The sequence below is a fragment of the Calliphora vicina genome, chromosome 1 (assembly GCF_958450345.1).
Source record: "Calliphora vicina chromosome 1, idCalVici1.1, whole genome shotgun sequence".
Taxonomy (NCBI): domain Eukaryota; kingdom Metazoa; phylum Arthropoda; class Insecta; order Diptera; family Calliphoridae; genus Calliphora; species Calliphora vicina.
In genome coordinates, this window is record NC_088780.1 from 124616773 (window position 1) to 124638761 (window position 21989).

A 21989-nucleotide genomic window follows, 5' to 3' on the forward strand; every position below is an offset into this window, starting at 1 on the left:
CAGGATAAAATTTGACGCGGGCGTAGCCAAGGAGTATTCGAGTTTAAATTATTGAAATGGGCCCTACAAATGCCCCAGGGGCAGCGCTATGGGAGCTCAGAATAGGGTACCTTCGACATGCAAAATTTTTAAACACGTCCCATTATTTTGTTTCCCATTCGATTTCAAAGAGTTTTGTATGTTTAGAAAGCGTGTGCTTGCGTGTGCTATTTATCTCTTATACTTTTCGAGTTATAGGCATTTCAAAATTGAAACTTTAAAATTTTGCCATACCTTGGTCCGCTTTTTTAAAAATATAGGTCGTACTTTTGTACCGAACGGGCTCGATTTTTTTTGTTAGTTAGATAACTAAATTATCAGTAATATACAAAATATTTCAGAGTAATATCGATTATAGATCCAAAAATAAACGATTTTAGTAGATTTTTCCTGTTTTTTGGATGAAAAGGTGACTTAACTCTTTTTTATTAAAAAAAAACTTTCTTTAAGAACATATAACAATGTTATGTTTTTCTGTAAGGTAGCTTTACAGAGAACATTTTGGTATAAAAAACATGTCCTATTTTTTGAACATATTGCCCTTTCGTCCTGCGGAATTTGACCTATTTTTTGATAAAAATTACAACTTTGGGCCACATGTTCTAAAATCCCAAAGTTGGGATCAAAAAACGGAAAGCAGCTTTGGAAACCTTGATGTGTTTCCTATTTATCCCCAAAGTATTTTCCCAGCCCCGAAGGAAATGTAGACCCTATGGTTAAAATTGTAAAAATACCATTTTCGGGATTTTCGCTTAAATTTTTAGGAATTGTGGGATTCCTTTTGACCTTTTGAAAAGTTTTTTTACACTTTGTAATTTGGAATGACAAATTTAAAAAACGTTGAAAATTTCATTGAGTTTTGCTAATAAATAAAGTTTTTATTACATATTACATATTTATTGAGTTTCTAAAACTAAAATTTTTATCAAAATTTTAATAGGATTGCAAATACATATTAGGAACAATTTGATCTACATTTATTCCGAAAATTTTTTTTCTTGTTTAGATATTTTAATTTTTGGTCTTACAAAAAAAATTCAAGTCAATATCTCAGTTAGATTCAAAAATATTTACACTAATGAATAATCGTTATTTCGTTTTACATACTTGACAATAAAATAACTAGCAGCATCCAAATAAACAAAAAACAAGAAATATCAATGCAACCATAGCAGAGCAACCAAAGAAATGTAAATTGCTGCCAGAGAAAATTGCTAGCACAACAAAACAAAAACGAATGCTGACGCACAATATTAGTTCGGCAAAAAAGTGTGTATGCTGCTATAGCACGAACATATATTTTGGTTGTTGTGCTACAATAACGAGCTGACAACTGGTTGTATCTGCTACTAGAAATTGCAAACTAACATTGCAATTTGTATAGTAATATATGAATAGTAACAGTAAATTTATATTAGCAGAGTTATACAAAATTATAATAGTAACTATATTTTTAGTATGCAGATTGATAAAAATGTATATTTACTGCAATTGACGGCTAATATAGTAGCAATTGTAAACCCTGGTTTTTTCCATTTTTTTAATAATTAGCGAAAAAAAATTTCGTCTTAAAAAATATTTTTTCCGATTTTGACCCATTGTAGGTCCAACTTACTATGGTCTTATATACGTCGTAGCAAAGGTCTTTGAAATATCTATCATTAGATATCCATATTAATTACATAGTAATGTAGGTAAAAAATCGAGGTTGTCCTGGTTTTTTCCTTATATATCAGCCCTTTGTGGGTCGATTTTAAATAGCAACCGAACCAGAAGAATTCCGGAGATATTGATGTATGAATCGTGTATGTAAGTTATTTGGGGGCTTCGGAAAGTTGATTTCAACAGGATCCAGGGAAATTATATTGTGGAAATTACAAACTGAATGACAAACTTATATATACCCTTCTCACGAAGTTGAAGGGTATAATAAAATTAATACCGTAATTTCTTGAATAGGTCTTCAAGTTTCTCCATAAAATATATCTTATTAAGAAAAATGAGAAGTGAAGAGGAGGCAGTGTTGGTAGTTCTTCAGGTTTCTTCAAGAAATTTCTCTTAATAAGAAAAATGAGGAGTTAAAAAGACTTAAAATTTCCATGTTTTACCAAGATTTTTTTAATTTTTTCCCCACAAACCATCTCCTGAAAATTTCGAATCGAATAAAAAAATCAGCCAAATCGCTCTAACCGTTCTCACGTGATGCCATTACAAACATGTTATTCTTTAAAGTCAATTCTTATTTTTTTAGATTGAATTCATTAAGAGTATAAGTTCTAATGTAGACATTCCATGAAGCATTAAGTGGTAATTCTCCTCACAGGCCTTCAACGGAAGACCTTCAAATATGAATTCTATCAAGCATCTGAAAGAAGCGAGTATGCAAGGCCTTGACTCTCAATGACAGGACGTATGGGTTTGTTTGTGTCTGCAAAATAAGGCCTTTAGGAAGGCCTCTTTATTTAATTTTTTCACGCAGCCATTAAAACTGATGTTTAATGTTAACAAACGGATAAAGTGAGAGACTGTAGGAGATGGGTTTGAAATATTATTATTCTTTACAGTTAACAAAAAGAACACAAAAACATTGAAAATATTTGCAATACTGTACATTTATAATTTTTTAATTAATGTTCACTATTTATGCGCATCAGTCATTAATGTTATTATGGAGAGGTATGAGGTTCTGCGTTTAAAAGTGTTCTTTGTCTACGGTAACAATTAAAATAAATATTTTATTTATATACACAAATGTTAATAAACATGAATTGAGAGGATAATAATATACTAAATTGATATGAACTTAAAATCGATATATCAGATCAATCAGTCGCTATCGCCCGCATTGTAAACGGTATGATCGACTTCGAATAAAACAGATAATTCATGCTGTGTAAGAACGCCCCATTCAAAAGTGCCAACGCAAAGGAGAAAATAAAACACTTGTCATCGACAAAGCGAACTAGAAGAATAACATAAAAAAATCAATATAGAACATTATCATACAACCAACCACAATTTAAATATTACAATTTAATATGTGTATTCGACTGTACCTAATCTTATATACCCTACACCTAATTATACTTTAAAATACAAATTTAAAAGTTAGGTAAACAAAAATTAAAAGAAAAGATTATAAATTTTTTTTTGTTTTTTGTATGGGAAAATTTTTTTTTAAATTTTTTTGAAAAAAAAATGTTAAATTTATTTGTGAAAAAAATGTTAAATTTATTTGTGAAAAAAGTTTTATAACGAAAAAAGTTTATTTTGGTGAAAAAAATCGGGTTAAAAAATATATTCCCTATATTGACCCATTGAAGGTCCGACAAATTACGTTATAATTTTATATACAGAACAGAGTATTGGTCGTTGCAGAAAAACAAACAACAGTCTCGACGGATATTGAACCTGCAAGTACAGCAATTGCAGAAGATCATGCTACCAACTGAAAAACTACTTGTATGTATATGGGGGATTTCATGTCAACTTTTGAAATCGATGTCTTCCGATCGTGATGAAATTTGGACCAAAGTTAGTTTTTTAATAAGATTGGTGAAGAACTCCCTGAGTTAGAGGGGTTCAAAATTTGACATTTTGGCCAAGCAGGGGTTTTTTCTCATCCATGTGACTTATTATCTATAATCCTTACATAGGCCCGCGATATGTCCTATTTTAGTAAAAAACAAGTAAAAAAGTATGGTCGGGCTTGACCGAGTATACACCAAGTAAATGAGTAAAAATATTTTTCTTTTAAAATATCAATAATTTATATTCGTGAGTGATTTTCGGAAGTGGGCCTTATATGGGAGCTATGACCAATTATGGATCGATCACCATACAATTAGGTCGTGTCATTTATGTCTATATGAAAGTTATTTATGTTGAATTTTGTGTATATACCAACATTTTTAAGTGATTTAAGCACGTTAAAAAGATTTTCGGAAGCGGGTCTATATGGGAGCTATGACTAATTATGGACCGATCGTAACAAAATTTTATGACTTGAATTTTATTTATATAAAACTTATTTGGAGCGAAATTTGTGTAGATACATATATAAATTAAACATTTATGACCGATAAAGTCCAATTTCGAGAGGACATTTGTATGGGGGCTAGGTGAAATAATGGACCGATTTCAGCCAGTTTCAATAGGCCGAAAAAATGGGCCGAACAAATTATATGTACCAAATTTTATCGAAATATCTACTCTGCGCACAAGGTTTACATGGACAGCCAGCCATCCAGACGGGCGGACATCGTTTAATCGACTCAGAGAGTGATTCTAAGTCGATCGGTATACTTTAAGGTGGGTGTTAGACCAATATTTTTGGGCGTTACACACCCACTATGGTGGTGTAGGGTATAAATATGTTTGATTTTATAAATTTTGTGATTGAATTTTAATTTTTTCTGTGTGCACCGAAATCATGCTACTAAATTTGTTTGTGATAGATCCGTAATTTTGGTCAAGCCCGACCATATACTACCCTACTTTCTTAATTGTTTTAGAAATATGTAGATGGTATTTAAGATTCGAATAAATATATGTATGTATGTATATCAGAAGTCTGTCTTTATTAAAAATTGTTTACATGTTTAAATTTAGCAAAAATAAAAACAACCAGCGAGAAAACTTTTTAATTGTATGTTAAAAACTTTACATACATTATTATTCTGCAATCAATTAACAAGTTTAATTATCAAACAACAAACGACAATTCTAAAGGATAATACATTTTCGCATATACATACATATGTACGTACACACATCTGCAAATTCATGCATACTTACACATTAGGGTCTTTCTCATTCTTAAAGTCTCCGAAGGTTTAATGGTTGTACCTATAATGGGTTAGTGCGGAGACCGATTAGAAATTGTAAATCGAGGTGATTTAGTTTTTGGTCATAAAATTTGTTAAAATTACTTTTTAAAACTACATCTTATTTTCTAATACGTTTGATTGTATTAAAAAAAAATAATAGTTTTTTACTTCACTAACCCATTAAAAGTTAAAAAAATATAATTTAACCCTTTAATGCTACAAAAAAGTCAAATATTTAAAAAAAAAATAAATGTCTACGAAAAAAATAAATTTATTCTACACCATTTCCAATTGTATTTCAGAAGTTTCTAATTGTATTTCAGAAAATTCCAATTCAATTTCAGAAATTTCCATTTATGTTTCAGAAATTTCCAATTATATTTCAGAAATTTCTAATTATATTTCAGAATTTTCTAATTATATTTCAGAATATTCCAATTATATTTCAGAACTTTCTAATTGTATTTCAGAATTTTCTAATTGTATTTCAGAATTTTTCAATTGTATTTCAGAAATTTCCATTTGTATTTCAGAATTTTTAATTTATATTTAAAATGTTTCTAATTGTATTTCAGAATTTTCCAATTGTATTTCAGAATTTTCTATTTGTATTATACAATTGAAAAATTCTGAAATACAATTGGAAACTTTTTAAGTATAAAATAAAAATTCTGAAATACAAATGGAAATTTCTGAAATACAATTGGAAATTTCTGAAATACAATTAGAAATTTTTGAAATATAAATGGAAAATTCTGAAATATAATTAGAAAATTCTGAAATATAATTAGAAATTTCTGAAATATAATTGGAAATTTCTGAAATATAAATGGAAATTTCTGAAATATAAATGGAAATTTCTGAAATACAATTAGAAACTTCTGAAATACAATTGGAAATGGTGTAGTTTTATGGGAAAAAAAATATTTTGTAATATTTTTTGAGAAATTGTTAAGGAAAAATTATATTTCGTCAAATAAATTTCTGCCCGCTTCAAAACAAACGTGTTAACTTTATTAAATATCGCGAAAACAACTTAAATAAGTAAGAAAGTATGGTCGGTCAAGCCCGACCATATAATACCCTACACTAAGTAAAAGAGTAAAAACATTTTTCTTTTAAAATTTCAATAATTTGTATTTTTGAGTGATTTTCGGAAGTGGGCCTTATATGGGGGCTATGACCAATTATGGACCGATCACCATGAAATTAGGTCGTGTGATTTGTGTCTATATGAAAGTTTAGTATGTTGAATTTTGTGAGTATACCAAGCGATTTATGCACGTTAAAGTGATTTTCGGAAGCGGGTCTATATGGGAGCTATGACTAATTATGGACCGATCGTAACAAAATTATATGACATGAATTTTGTATATAGAAAACTTATTTTAGCGAAATTTGTGTAGATACATATATAAATTAAACATTTATGACCGATAAAGTCCAATTTCGAGAGGATATTTGTATGGGGGCTAGGTGAAATAATGGACCGATTTCAGCCAGTTTCAATAGGCGTCGTCCTTGGGCCGAACAAATTATATGTACGAAATTTTATCGAAATATCTTCAAAATTGCGACCTGTACTCTGCGCACAAGGTTTACATGGACAGCCAGCCAGACGGACGGACATCGTTTAATCGACTCAGAAAGTGATTCTAAGTCGATCGGTGTACTTTAAGGTGGGTGTTAGACCAATATTTTTGGGCGTTATACACCCACTATGGTGGTGTAGGGTATAAATATGTTTGATTTTATAAATTTTGTGATTGAATTTTAATTTTTTCTGTGTGCACCGAAATCATGCTAAATTTGTTTGTAATAGATCCGTAATTTGCTCATATATATATTAGAGTGACAATCAGTTGTATGGAAAAAAATTTTTGTTAAAATTTTGAAGAGTGCCGGGTGGAATATATATATATGCCATATATCCGTATTTACTTGTGTATGAGTTTTTGTCTTCGTGGGATACCGTTAACCTATTCGCAGGTATGGCCAAAAAAAAATTTTTTTTACGGCTGTTTCGAATCTTCATTTTCAAGTTTTTAAAAATTTTGTTAAATAAATTTCAGAATTTTTTGATCATCACATTGGGATTTATTGAGATCAAAATAGGGAATAAAAATATGAAAAAATTATGTCAATACCTCTTACAGTTTTTCTGTACCTGCGATTTAAATTTTGCGATTTTCAAGAAAAAAATATTTTTTGTCCATATTTAGGCGAATGAGCCCAATTTCCTTAATGTTATAAATTTTAAGTAAAACCTATTCATAATATTATAGTCCTTGTAATTTTAAATATGGTCTGAAAGTTTTACTAAAATCGGAAAACGATAACCTTAAATCGTGAAGGTCAAAGGTAAAATTTTTCAATATTTGGAATTTCTAAGAAAATATAGCGAAATGTTATATATTTTTGGGCCGATTTTAATGAAAATTGAGCAAAATATACATTGGGGTATATTATTAAAAATAACAGTGCAGAAATGGATTTAATACTTTAAGAGCACTTTGGGTCAAAATGGCTGTGTTTTTCTTGATTTTAAAAGTTGAGGGTAATTTGGACCCCAAGTGCTTCTAAGGGTTAATTTCCATTTTTGTGCTGTTATTTTAAATTCTGGACTTTATGTTATACTTTCCTCAAGTTTCATTAAAATCGGCCCAAAAATATATATCATTTCGCTATCTTTTCATTAGAAATTCCACATATTGAAAAATTTGACCTTTGACCTTCACGATTTTAAGGTTATCGTTTTCCGATTTTAGTAAAACTTTCAGACCATAATTAAAATTACCAGGATTATAATATTATGGATAAGTTTTACTTAAAATTTATAACAGTAAGGAAATTTGGCTCATTCGCCTAAATATGGTCAAAAAATTTGTTTTTCTTGAAAATCGCAAAATTTAAGTCGCAGGTACGGAAAAACTGTAAGATTTATTGATATAAATTTATCATCTTTTCATTCCCTATTTTGATCTCAATAAATCCCAATGTGATGATCAAAAAATTCTGAAATTTGTTTAACAAAATTTTTGAAAATTTAAAAATGGAGATTCGAAACAGCCGTAAAAAAAATTTTTTTTTGGCCATACCTGCGAATAGGTTAACGGTATCCCACGAAGACAAAAACTCATACACAAGTAAATACGGATATATGGCCTGAAACACGTTAATGGTCTGGCGAATTTGTAATAACTTTAACATTTTTTAACCAAATTTTGTCATTTACATTACAACGATAATTACGTACACATTTCGATTCTTTTGCATTCAATTCCAAAGGTATTTATTTAGTAGCAAAATTTTTAAAATATCTTAAAAATTTGCATTTTTTATGAATTTTGGCAATAATACAGTTTTTGGGTCATTTTGACCCAAAGGAGATGCAGGGTTAACTTCCAAAAAAATTTTTTTAATGTAATATTCATTAATATAAATAAATCTATACATTTCTAGAAAACAATGCAGAAATTTAACGAGTTTCACCTATTTATTCCATATAAATAGTAAAATTTTGCATATATCTGAACTTTGACCTCGATGCGCGTCCAGAAATCGTTGCCCGATTTGGCTCAAATTTTCAGCACTTAACATTTAGGTCTAGTGTCACAATTTTCCACCCGGCACTCTTTGAAATCTAAAAAAAATCGGCTGTCACTCTAATATATATACATATACTACCCTACTTTCTTAATTGTTTTAGTAATATGTAGATGGTATTTAAGATTCGAATAAATATATGTATATCAGAAGTCTGTCTTTATTAAAATTTTTTTACATGTTTAAATTTAGCAAAAATAAAAACAACCAGCGAGAAAACTTTTTAATTGTATGTTAAAAACTTTACATGCATTATTATTCTGCAATCAATTAACAAGTTTAATTATCAAACAACAAACGACAATTCCAAAGGATAATGCATTTTCGCATATACATATGTACGTACACACATCTGCAAATTCATGCATACTTACACATTAGGGTCTTTCTCATTTTTAAAGTCTCCGAAGGTTTAATAGTTGTACCTATAATGGGTTAGTGCGGAGGCCGATTTGAAATTGTAAATCGAGGTGATTTAGTTTTTGGTCATAAAATTTGTTAAAATTAATTTTTAAAAATACATTTTATTTTCTAATACGTTTGATTGTATTAAAAAAAATACTAGTTTTTTACTAGGACTTCACTAACCCATTAAAAGCTAAAAAATATAATTTAACCCTTTAATGCTACAAAAAAATCAAATATTTAAAAAAAATTAAATGTCTACGAATAAAATAAATTTATTCTAGTTTTATGGAAAAAAAAATATTTTGTAATATTTTTTGAGAAATTGTTAAGGAAAAATTATATTTCGTCAAATAAATTTCTGCCCGCTTCAACACAAACGTGTTAACTTTATTAAATATCGCGAAAACAACTTAAACAAGTAAGAAAGTATGGTCGGTCAAGCCCGACCATATAATACACTACACTAAGTAAAAGAGTAAAAACATTTTTCTTTTAAAATTTCAATAATTTGTATTTTTGAGTGATTTTCGGAAGTGGGCCTTATATGGGGGCTATGACCAATTATGGACCGATCGCCATGAAATTAGGTCGTGTGATTTGTGTCTATATGAAAGTTTACTGTGTTGAATTTTGTGAGTATACCAACATTTTTAAGCGATTTATGCACGTTAAAGTGATTTTCGGAAGCTGGTCTATATGGGAGCTATGACTAATTATGGACCGATCGTAACAAAATTTGGTGACATGAATTTTGTATATATAAAACTTATTTGGAGCGCAACTTGTGGAGATACATTTATAAATTAAACATTTATGACCTTTAAAGTCCAATTTCGGAAGGACATTTGTATGGGGGCTAGGTGAAATAATGGACCGATTTCAGCCAGTTTCAATGGGCATGGTCCTTGGGCCAAAAAAATAACATGTACTAAATTTGATAGAAATATCTTCAAAATTGCGACCTGTACTCTGCGCACAAAGTTTACATGGACAGCCAGCCGACAAGACGGACGGACGGACAGACGGACATCGTTTAATCGACTCAGAAAGTGATTCTAAGTCGATCGGTATACTTTAGGGTGGGTGTTAGACTAATATTTTTGGACGTTACAAACATCTGCAGAAACGCATAATACCCTCCCCACTATGGTGGTGCAGGGTATAAAAAGTGAAGAATTAAAATCAAAGTTTGAAATTGCAGGGGTAAATATTGAAAACTCTCTCTGATGATTCAACCTTCTAGAATTATTGTATCATGGTACAGTATTAGGTTAATTATAGTTTTGGAATTCAATTTGATGATAATCACATTGTTTTACAATATTGTTACGAAATTGCAATTCTCAGCGAGTAGTTTTCCCTAATTAATTTGCCACGTAAAAAACATTAGGTAGATATGTTGTATACCAATCTATTTTTCAAGGGGTCTATTTTTCAAGAATATTTGAAAAATAGACCCCAAGAATATTTATAACTTTTGACAGTTAAAAAATTCATGGAATACTTTTTTGAAAAATATGACAATATTGAGTTTTTGCAAAGATACAATTTTTCAAATTGTAATTAAATTTTTATTTTTGAATATTTTTTAATGCAATTTTACAGTTACATATCGTTACCGTAATATAGAAAGGCCCTAACTCGTGTTTTTTTTGGCTAAATATGATATATGAGCGTACCATTGATCGTAATAAACGAAAATCTGGGCTTACAAAAATAACACGAGTTAGGGCCTTTCTGCATTAAGGTAACGATATATAGATTTTTCTTTTGAAAATGGAAAAATAAAAACAAATTTTGAAACTTATAATCAGGAATCCCGCAATTCCCAAAAAAGTGTTGAAAAATCCCAAAAATGTAATTTATTAGCATTTTTGGGAGTTATCGAAACCTCCCTCTAAAATAGGTTAGTATATTTTGATATCGACTATACAATTTGAGAATTTTTGCCCTAAATTTGAATTTTACATAAAAAATAGGGGTTTTTTTTATGGATCTGGTCCTGGATGGATGCTGAGGGGGTAAAAATATTTAATATAAAGTAAGCTTTTCAAAAAGTATAAATTCCTAATACATCTTTTTAGAAATTTTTTAGATAACTTAAAAAGAAAAAAGTACTTTTTTCGAAAAACATCGAAACAACGAAACATCGCCTTTTTTTAAATTCAAATGCATATAACATTGGAGTCAGTCACGATTTTTAAGCAACTATTTTTTTGTTTGACATATACATTTTTTGTTAGTTCAATAAAATAAAATGGAGAAACTCGGGAAATATTTCGAACCGCTGTTATCAAGAAACTGGAGTAGGGTGGGTAAAAATGTTGAAAATTTAATTTTCAAATGCAAGTATCTCCTAAGTTATAAGAGTTTTTTGAAATCGGCACACATACGAAGAAATAGGATCGTTTTAGATATTGAACATACCCTACTTTGGGGACCCCTGGCCGTACCTGTTCCGTTCATGCGGTCAAAATTCAAAACATAAACTCGACAAAACTCCTTCGGATAAGCGTTTAGAAGTTACATATTTATTTCCATCTTTTTTTTCTATATTTATATGAATTCGAAACTGTGGGAGGGTATATTGGGTTAGTTCTGATGTATGAAACATGCTAAAATATTGTCCCAACACCCACCTTAAAGTATACCAATCTGATCAGGATCACTTTCTGATTCCATGTAAACCTTTTATCAAACTACAGATCGCAATTCCAAAGATAATTCCACAAAATTTGGCAGAAACTTTTCCATTGGATCAAGGGCGATGCCTGTTGAATATGGTTAGAGCGGTCCATTATTTCTTCTAGCGGCCATATAGCTTCCCTATCAGAAAATAGTTAACTTCGCATAAATATCTTAATTATATAGATATCCAACCAAATTCAGTACAAATAGTTTTAAATAAACTTAACTCACACTAACAAATTGAGTACCGATCGGTCAATGATTTTTCATGGATCCTGCAAAAGGACCACTCTCGAAAATTTCATTAATGAGCATAAATATCTGAAATATGTTGAAAATAAATAATGTCACCAAATAAGGAACCTCCCTAATACACATGTATGCAGGAAAATGCAATAGAAATGTCTGATAGAATAAAAGCGACATTAAAGATTCACCTGCACATGTATAATGACAACAATGTGTTAGCGTATGCTGTATGTAGGTATGTATACAAATGAGGAATAAAAAAATATTATTTAAAAAACACAGCGTAGCAGACAAAGAATCATATAAAATTTATAGACAAAAATAAATTGAAAAATATAAAAGACACTTATTTTCAACACAGTACTTCTCTATAGACTGGTAGTGTTAACTTTTAGTGCTGCGGATGCCCGTAAACATATTTTGCACATTTATAAAGATTTACAGCTTGTAGCATACACAAATACACGCATACAACACCACACCAATAAAAAAACCTTAAACAAGCCAGCGGGAAAAAAATTATGTAAAAAGGCCTTAATTTGCAGACACAATACATAACAAAATCGATTAAATTTAGCACGGCGTGTCATTGGAGCCAAAGCCTTGCATATGCAATTTTTTAGAAAAATCGTGCAGTGCAAAGAAAAAAAGAGGGAAATAAATCTAAACCCTTAGTCTGATTTTAATGAAATTTGACATGTGCAAAGACGTAGTGTTGTCGAGTTGAAGGTTTGAATTTTGACCGAATGAGCCCACCAATCTCGTATAGCTTAGGAGATATTCGCATTTTAAAATTAAATTATCAACATTTTCACCCACCATACTCCAGTTTTTTGATAAAAGCGGGTACAAATATTTCCCGATTTGCTCCTTTTTTCTTTTATTGGACTAACTACAAATGTATATGTCAAACAAAAAAAGAATTGTTTACAAATCGTCACTGACTCCAAAGTTATATGCATTTGAATTACAAATTAAGAGCGTATATGCATTTTCCAATTTTAATGCCGTTTTAAAAACAAAAAATTTCGAAATTTTTCTAAAAAAAAATTTATATTTCTAAAATGACCACGAAGATTAAAAACGTGTCAAGCCTTACCTAAAGGTAATTTTGTTCCGGAATTTTGGTTTTTTCAGTTTGTTCAATAAACTAAACCTTTTTTGAGTTACGCGAATATATGTTGTGCAACCTGCTCCATTTTCGAAATAACGGTATATCTCGAAAATACGAGCTAACCTAAAAAAACGGTTAGCACCACTGAATTCAGCACACCCGAATTAGCTTAACCCACCGGGTGCCCCGTTTGAATAAAGGTTTTTTAGGCCTTATTTTGCAATGGAATTTTGAATGTGTACAAAGTAAAGTCCTTCTCGAACACCTTCTAAGAGACGACACACAATGGTTTAGAAACTTTTTTTTTGGAAATAATTCGATATCTTGGGAATTATTGGATATATTGTTACGAAATTTTACATGGTTTGAGCTGAGGCGATTTCGAGTTGATTTACGTTTGATCAGCTTCCTAGCGATAATGGGAGCCAGTGCGTAGCTTTTTTGTGGATTGGTGCTTTGCCTTTTTAGAATTTTTTACTCAAACCGAAATTTTGTTTTTAAAATTGTCCAAGTTTGGATAGGTCTGGGGGTTGATATGTTCGCTCAAGTGAGCCAAATTTTTCTTTACATGCATTTGCATTAAGTTATCTTTCCGGATCTTATACAAATTCTATATAGTCTCGAAGAAAAGTTTTTTCTACATAAGAAAAAATATATGTGGACTCTTTTGGAAAAAAAACGTTAAAAATACGGAGATTTTCTTAAAAAAATTTGAGATCCGAGATGACCAACTTTGAGGGGCTACGCACTGGCCGTCATTATCGCTAAGAAGCTGAATAAACATAAATAAACTCGAAATCATGTCAGCTCAAACCATTTGACATTTCGTAACAATATTTCCAATAGTTCCCAAAATACCGAATTATTTCCAAAAAAAAGTTTCTAAACCACTGTGCGACAGAGTGTCTGAATATCGGATCTTATGAAATATGTAAGCAGATATTTTAGAAGGCCTACAAAGTGAAGCCCTAGCGTATTCGCATTGAGAATTTATTTTTATACAAATTTAATAAAAAGAGAAATATAAAAATACGATTTATAAAATATTTGTAGACAATATTATCTATGTATATAAACACAGAGTCGTGTTCATAACCGAATTTCTCACAAATCGTATTTTGTCGGTGCCATGTACAATCACTAAATTTTATTGGGATGTCTGAATATATGGTAGCTGTGCTATTTTATCGCTGAATTATTATTTAAAATAAAATAATTTGGATTTTTTCTAACACATGAAATAAACTATAGACTTTTTAACTTTTCTCCCATTTATTGATAAAAATAGAATGTGTTTAGTCTTAAAATATGTACAAAATCTTAATATAAAAAGGAAAATTCGTTTCATTTAATTGAGTTTTTACACCCTTTCGCATGGCAGGTTTAGGTTTACGTATATGAAATACAAAACCAATATGTTAATATATTTTCTTATTTAAATTGAGACTTGAATAATCTTGACCTTTCTGCGTCCTTAAATAAAATGGTTGAAATAATACATTCAGTATGAGAACGAAAGATTAACATACATTTAAAACTCAGAAAAATGTATTGGTGTTTTGTTGACGAGTTCAAGATATCGTGGATATCTTAAAGCATTTAATTTCCCATTGCGAAAACACTAAATATATAACACCGGACATATGCTGACTCCTCGCAACTAATTTCCAAGAACGATTTCTTATAATAAAAATGTGATTCTTGTTATGAAACCCAAAAAATTCAATAACCCACCATTTCATGTGCACATCCTAATGCTGATTTGTTTAGTTAAAAATTTAGTAGATCTTATTTGTTTAAATTTTTTAATTGAAAAATATTTTAAATGAAATAAATTAATTTGTGAATTTAAATTTATTTTATACTCACTACATGTTTTGTGAAAAATGTCTACCGATACAAATTTTTATTTCGGCTGAGAACATCGAATTTAAATTTTTATACCCTACACCACCATAGTGGGGAGGGTATAATTCGTTTGTGCAGATGTTTGTAACGCCCAAAAATATTAGTCTAACACCCACCTTAAAGTATACCGATCGACTTAGAATCACTTTTTTTCGGCTCAAGATCCAAGCCTATTGAAACTGGCTGAAATCGGTCCATTATTTCACCTAGCCCCCATACAAATGTCCTCCCGAAATTGGACTTTATCGGTCATAAATGTTTAATTTATATATGTATCTCCAAAAATTCCACTCCAAATAAGTTTTATATACACGAAATTCATGTCACCAAATTTTGTTACGATCGGTCCATAATTAGTCATAGCTCCCATATAGACCCGCTTCCGAAAATCACTTTAACGTGCATAAATCGCTTAAAAACGTTGGTATACACACAAAATTCAACATAGTTAACTTTAATATAGACATAAATCACACGACCTAATTTCATGGTGATCGGTCCATAATTGGTTATTGCCCTCCTGTAAGGCCCACTTCCGAAAATCACTAAAAATATAAATTATTGAAATTTTAAAAGAAAAATGTTTTTGCTCTTTTACTTAGTGTAGTGTATTATATGGTCGGGCTTGACCGACCATACTTCCTTACTTGTTTTATATCGTAATCGAATTTTTCGATTACAATCACTAACATTGCTGAATTTAATTTAGTCATAGTGGACGAATAAACTAATTAAGTTTTAGAAAACATTAAGCTGGTTTAAATAACTATATAATTATTTAATCCTATCATAGAAAATCTATTAAAATTATAGTTTTTCAATTATAATACCTTAAATTCAGCTCATCTTATTAAATATTAAAAATGGAAACTGATTTCCAATCGAACTCTTTTCTGTTTGTTTATATTCTATAGAATTTCACTTTAAACTGAAGAAAATTAAATACTTATAAAGAAAATTAATGGTTTTACAGGCATTGCTGATATTTTTTGTTATTGCTTAAAATAATTCCAATTGAAGTTTGAAAATAAATAAATCGACAGTTAAATTATCATTAAACGTACTTTTTGAATAAAGTTTATTGAAGTTATCTGCCAGTCTTTATTTGATGTTTGTAATGTTTACAAAACAAAATGCCTAGTGACTCTTGCTAAGATTTTTATTCTTTTTTTTTCTTTTTAATTCTTTTGAATGATTTTAAATGGAAATCATTACCTATGTGATAAGTCATATTAATTTTGATCCCAAATGTGACAAAACACAATTTGCTAATTGATATTTTTTTTTCATACAGCTGCAATCGTAATCCCTTACAATACGTTAATGTGGTTTTTAAATGTCAATATTGCTAATGCAACGTCATTTTGTTGAAATTCAACAATATTGTCATTAAGAGATAAAAGCAACATTTACAGTTGCATTTATGTTCACATAAACATTGGTACTTTCATCAGCTTATTTGAGCTGATAAAAATGAAAGAATTATTTCAAAGTTTATATCAAAATGCAATCAATCACAACAACCACAAGAACAAAATAAAAAAACAAAATTCATACACATTTATCAAAAAACATCCCAGCAGTTAAGCAAGTAGTCAATGTATCCCTTAAAGATAGTAATTGTCACTAATGTCTAATCACTTGTCTGACTCCAATATATATGTTTTGGGTCTTTTGACACGTATGTGCTCTTTGTAGTGCATATAGAAGACAATTGATTATTTTATACAACCCAGGTAATCTAGCATGAAGACAATTGCCACTTAAGTGTCTCTAAGTAATTTAGCGTGTAGTCACTTTAAACGTTTTGTGAGTAATTCGTACAAACTGGTTTTATACAAACTGTGTTCATATAATTCTCATACAGTTTATTTTTGCTTAAGTAATATAGCATGAAGTCAATAGTCGCTTTAGTGTCTCTTAGTAACCTATAGTGAAGTCACTTTAAACGTTTATTTTTTACTTCACTCTAGAAAGTAGTTATTTTAGCTACCAGAAGCAATCTATTGGAGAGTTGTCGGAGGAAGGTTTGTTTAAAAGCAATTGTTTATTGGACTGCCTGTGATATGTCTTTTTAAATGACTAGACTTTGTGGTGAAATAGCACACGTACGTGTTAAAATAATTAGTTATGTAGCTGATCAAGTAACCAGTTAGGTAGCTGGTAAAGTAACTGAGACTCTGTAACCGTTATGGGAATCCAATACATTGATTACTTTCGACCAGCTATCGGACAGAGTCATTGTAATCAAAAAGGATGAATTGACCTCCTGCTTAGGACATGTACGTGTTAAAATAATTAGTCACGTAGCTATCCCGCACTAATTCGGGACTGTCTCCTAGAACTACTGGGATACTAGCATAGAAAAAATATATAAAGAAATTTTGATAAACCACAATGTGAAGGAAGAAGTGTTAAATTTAACACATTTGTGGATTTGTAGTAGGGCGGGATATATGTTTAACTTTGATGTTTTTATAACCACCATTTGTGGAAAACACGATAGGGTCCAGACGAATGGAGCTAGCTGGCTGAAATTTTCCACAAATACTATCTGTTGACAAGGTTTGTTGGTTATTGAAAATGGGCAATATCGGTCGATGCTTTCACCTAGGCCTCATTCAAATGTCACTCCGCAATACTGTTTGAGCAGTCACAAATATGTTGATTAGGCGGCAATCCCGAATACTGTAAAGTATGGGGGAAATCGGGCAAAATTTGTCCCTTGTCCCCTCAGAAAATGACATGAAAATTCATAATTTTCCTATAATAACACAGGGCAACAAAATCGAAAAAATTTTAGAGGCTTTTTAAACCACTTAACAATTTAGATGTATTGTGGTTCCAGTAGTACAAATATGGTGCAAATTTTAAATTCTATGGAATGGAAATTCTACTGAGTTCACTTAATTGTGAATAAATTCAAAAAGAATGCTAATATCTGAACCAAAAATCTGATTGTAATATGAGTAGCATACGGGCAATTCCATATTATCGTATGTGGCATTTGTACGCCTATAGAGTGGAATAGATTTTGCAAAAATAAGAGTATCTGAAAAATAATTTGATCTTTATGTTCCATTCAAAGGGTACTATATTTTAAAATAATAAAAAGTTCTTTCGAAACATTGTTGTCCAAAATATCGAGCGAAATAAGGGTATATCGTATGTGACATAAAACGGAACTCTTTTTGAGGTACATGTAGAAATATGCGAAAATATTCGAATCGTGAGAGGCGTTATGTTTTCTTTTAATTTCTTACACTAAACGAAATATTTTTCCTTTACAATCCGTCATATTTAAATAAAAACAATCTTTGGATGATTTTATAATAAAAAAAATTTAATATCATACGTGACATACCGTACGTCACAGATTTTTCTCTTATAATAAAACATTATATATTCTGTAAATATATGTATACAAAAACTAAAAAATGAATAGAAAATATACATTCAGTTTCTATAAACAGTTTGCGAATAGCAAAAAAACAATCAGAGTCAAATTCATTTCATACTACAAGCTAATTGGAAGCCAAGTTTTCGCCGCAATTTTAGCCTAGGACATACCTAAAACATTAAAATATTAAATATAATCAGTTTAAACTATTATTTTTGTCTTTAAAATTTTGTAATACGATCTAAATTCTTTCACATAGTAACACTTTAATATTTTCTTCTATTCAAATCATCTTTTTGTTTTTTCAGTCGTGGTAGCGATTCTCGTGGAATTGCCAATATTTGAAATCGTTGGACAGTTTCCTGTAAAATAGGTTTATTCAATTTTTTTTTTGTATAACCAACACTCAGGGGATACCCCTATATATGCAGTGCATTGTGTTGATGTTAGGAAATAAAGTTGTGAGAAGGAGGAAAGAGACAGTAGTGTTTGTTGACGTTTGACTTGAATTGATAAATATTATATTCCGCCGGAAATAAGTTGGCAGGTAGTAGATTCCACATACGTATGGTTCGACCAAAAAAAGAGTTTTCCCTATAATGTGTCATGCGGTCGGTACTCGAATTAATAGCAAATGGGTGCGATCTGTGTGATAGTCGTGTGTTCCGAATGAAAGTGCGCGTATTAGGTATAATATTACTTATGACTACTGAACAACACCCGTGATAATATCTGTAAAATAAGGATAAGCTGCCCACATTCCGACGATGTTCTAAAGTATCGATAAACCGGGTAACATTTTCATCACCTATAAGATCAACCGCCCTTCTTTGAACACGATCCAGCAGCTCTACGCTTGACCTTGCAGCTCCGGCCCATATGTGGGAATTATATTCCATTTTAGGAAGAATGAAGCTTGTGTATATACGAAGAAGGTCGGAAGGGGACAAATACATATGTTCGACATCGTCTCAAGAAACCCAAGCACCTAAAAGTTTCCTTCGCAACATCGAATATATGACGATTCCAACGGACGTCACACTGAATTCTCGTACCTAGAATCAAAAGGTTATCTGAAACACCAACAGTTGTGTTACCCTTACGAAGAATTGATTCTGATGAAATCTCAAGACGTTTGTGTGTCAATAGGCAGCACTGAGTTTTGAGTGCGTTGAAATTAACTCGGTTCAATTCACCCCATCTGGAGATTGTTGTAAGGTCACGATTTATCGAGTCGTCCATATTCATTCTTGACAGTTTAATCTCAGAAATAGTAGGTCTATGGTCGAATGAATATGAGTGAGAGTCATCCGCGAAAGAATAAATGGGATTTGAAGTGATTGTTAGTAAATCGTTCATGAAAATTAAAAAAAGGGAACGAGAAAGAACAGAACCCTGGGGGACTCCAGAGTTCAATATGAAGTTCTCGGAGCAAATACCATATATTACTACCCTTATAGTACGACCACACAGGGAAACTAGAAATAAAATGAGAAAATTCTACCCCGACACCGAACGAAAAAGTTCTTTCGAAACATTGGACAGTTTCCTGTAAAATATGTTTATTCAATATTTTTCACTTGTTCTTCAGGCGCAACAGTTAAGATTTTTTTTAAATTTCGTATCTGAAGGGACGAATGTAGGTTCGCGAGGAAAGGAGATGGTTCGATCGATAAGGTAGTTGGGCTTGAAGGATCGTGAAGTTCCTACAAAATTATAGTAGAGTAAATGTTCCATGTTGCTAATTTGTGTTTTATTATTTATAATTATATTAATAATTTTAAGCTCTCTATATAAATTTGAAAGAGTAAACAAAAAGTAGTAAGACTGATCACTACTGGATTCTCTCATCAGATATTTGGAATGGTATATAATCGCTTTTTTGAATTTGAAATTTTATTATATAGGCCAAACCATTTCCTTCTAAATCCCTATTTTCACTTTTTGTTAATCTAGTCATTCAAAATATTTCCATTTAGCATAGCACCAGCCTAACAATTAAATTTATGTATATGAAGAGTGCAATGTTCACAATTCATTTAAAACTATTATACGAAAAGGATTTGTCTTTTCATTCTTTTTCCAAAAAAAAAAGTAATAAAATACACTTATAGACAAACATACCAACCAACATGCATACAAGTGCACTCATACAGCTATACAAAAAACAACAACAATAACCCAGCAAATCCTCGGAAAAGGAAATAAAATAGAATAGTAAAGAGAATAAAAAAGAGTAAAGAAAACAATAGAGTAAAAGTTTTCCACAGAATGTTTAAAAGGACTTAAATGCAGTTGTATGTGCCCAACTACGTTTAAACACATACATCCCAGCAGTTAAGCAAGTAGTCAATGCATCCCTTAAAGATAGTAATTGTCACAAATGTCTTATCACTTGGCTGACTCCAATTTATATATTTTGGTCATTTGACACGTGTGTGCACTTTGTAGTGCAGAGAGAAGACAATTGGTTACTTTATACATCCCAAGTAATCTAGCGTGAAGACAATTGACACTTAAGTGTCTCTAAGTAATCTGGAGTGTAGTCACTTTAAACGTTTTGTGAGTAATTCGTACAAACTGGTTTTATACAAATTGTGTTGATATAATTCTCATACAGTTTATTTTTATTTATGCTTAAGTATACTGATATCGCATGTAACATAGCATGAAGTCAATAGTCACTTTAGTGTCTCTTAGTAACCTATGGTGAAGTCACTTCAAACTTTTTTTTGTACTGCAGTTTATTTTACCCACCAGAAGCGTTGACTACCTTCGATCAGCTATCCGATAGTCACATTGTAATCAAAAGGGTCAATTGACCCCCTGCTTAGGACATGCACATGTTAAAATAACTAGTCAAGTAGCTGATCAAGTAACCAGTTACAAAGCTAGCAAGGTAACTGACGCTATGTAACCAGTTTGTGAATCCAATGCGTTGCCTACTTTGGACCAGCTATTATACAGTCCCATTGTAATCAAAAAGAGACAATTGACCCCCTGCCTAGGACATGCCCGTGTTAAAATGACTAGTCACGTGGCTATTGAAGTAACTAGCTCCCACCCTAAATGATGGGTAAAATCACTAGTTCGGTACTGTCTCCTAGAACTGCTGGGATATGTATATCTCTGGGAGTGTGTGTAGATTTGTGTGCAAATCTGTGTGTCAACGAGTTTTTATTAAAGTGTTTTTGTATGTGTATGTGTGTGTGTATGTTTGGATGAGACATTGGGGGATTAAATTTTAATTTGCCAAAAGTGGCAAGTTACTGTGATGACAATGTTACGATAAAATGAATGATTTTCAGTTTTCTTCTACGAACGAACGAACAAAAAAGCAAAATATAATTTCAAAAGAAAAAGGATTTATACGTAGTTGCTGTTGTGATTCTCATAATTTTATAAAGTGTATTTATGTTTGCGCAAAGATTTTATTTTGATAACAATAAACTCAAAAAAGAAGGAAATAATGGTTTTTAACGAAACTCAGATTTTAATAAGTATTCTTTATACGAAAGTATTGAAAGAAATTATGAAAAGTTACATTGAGGTAATCACTTTCTAAGTATTACCTTATTTAAGGGGTGTTTAAGGAGAGTTTGTGGTTAGACGTGTAGAAGTCTGTAAAGTCGAGAAATCTTTTGAATTAATCACTAATTAATTCATGTATTTTGAGCACATGTCTGCCATTACTTGCCTGTTGTAGCTTTGTTATGAAGTACAAGTTTAATTAAATTCTCATCAAATT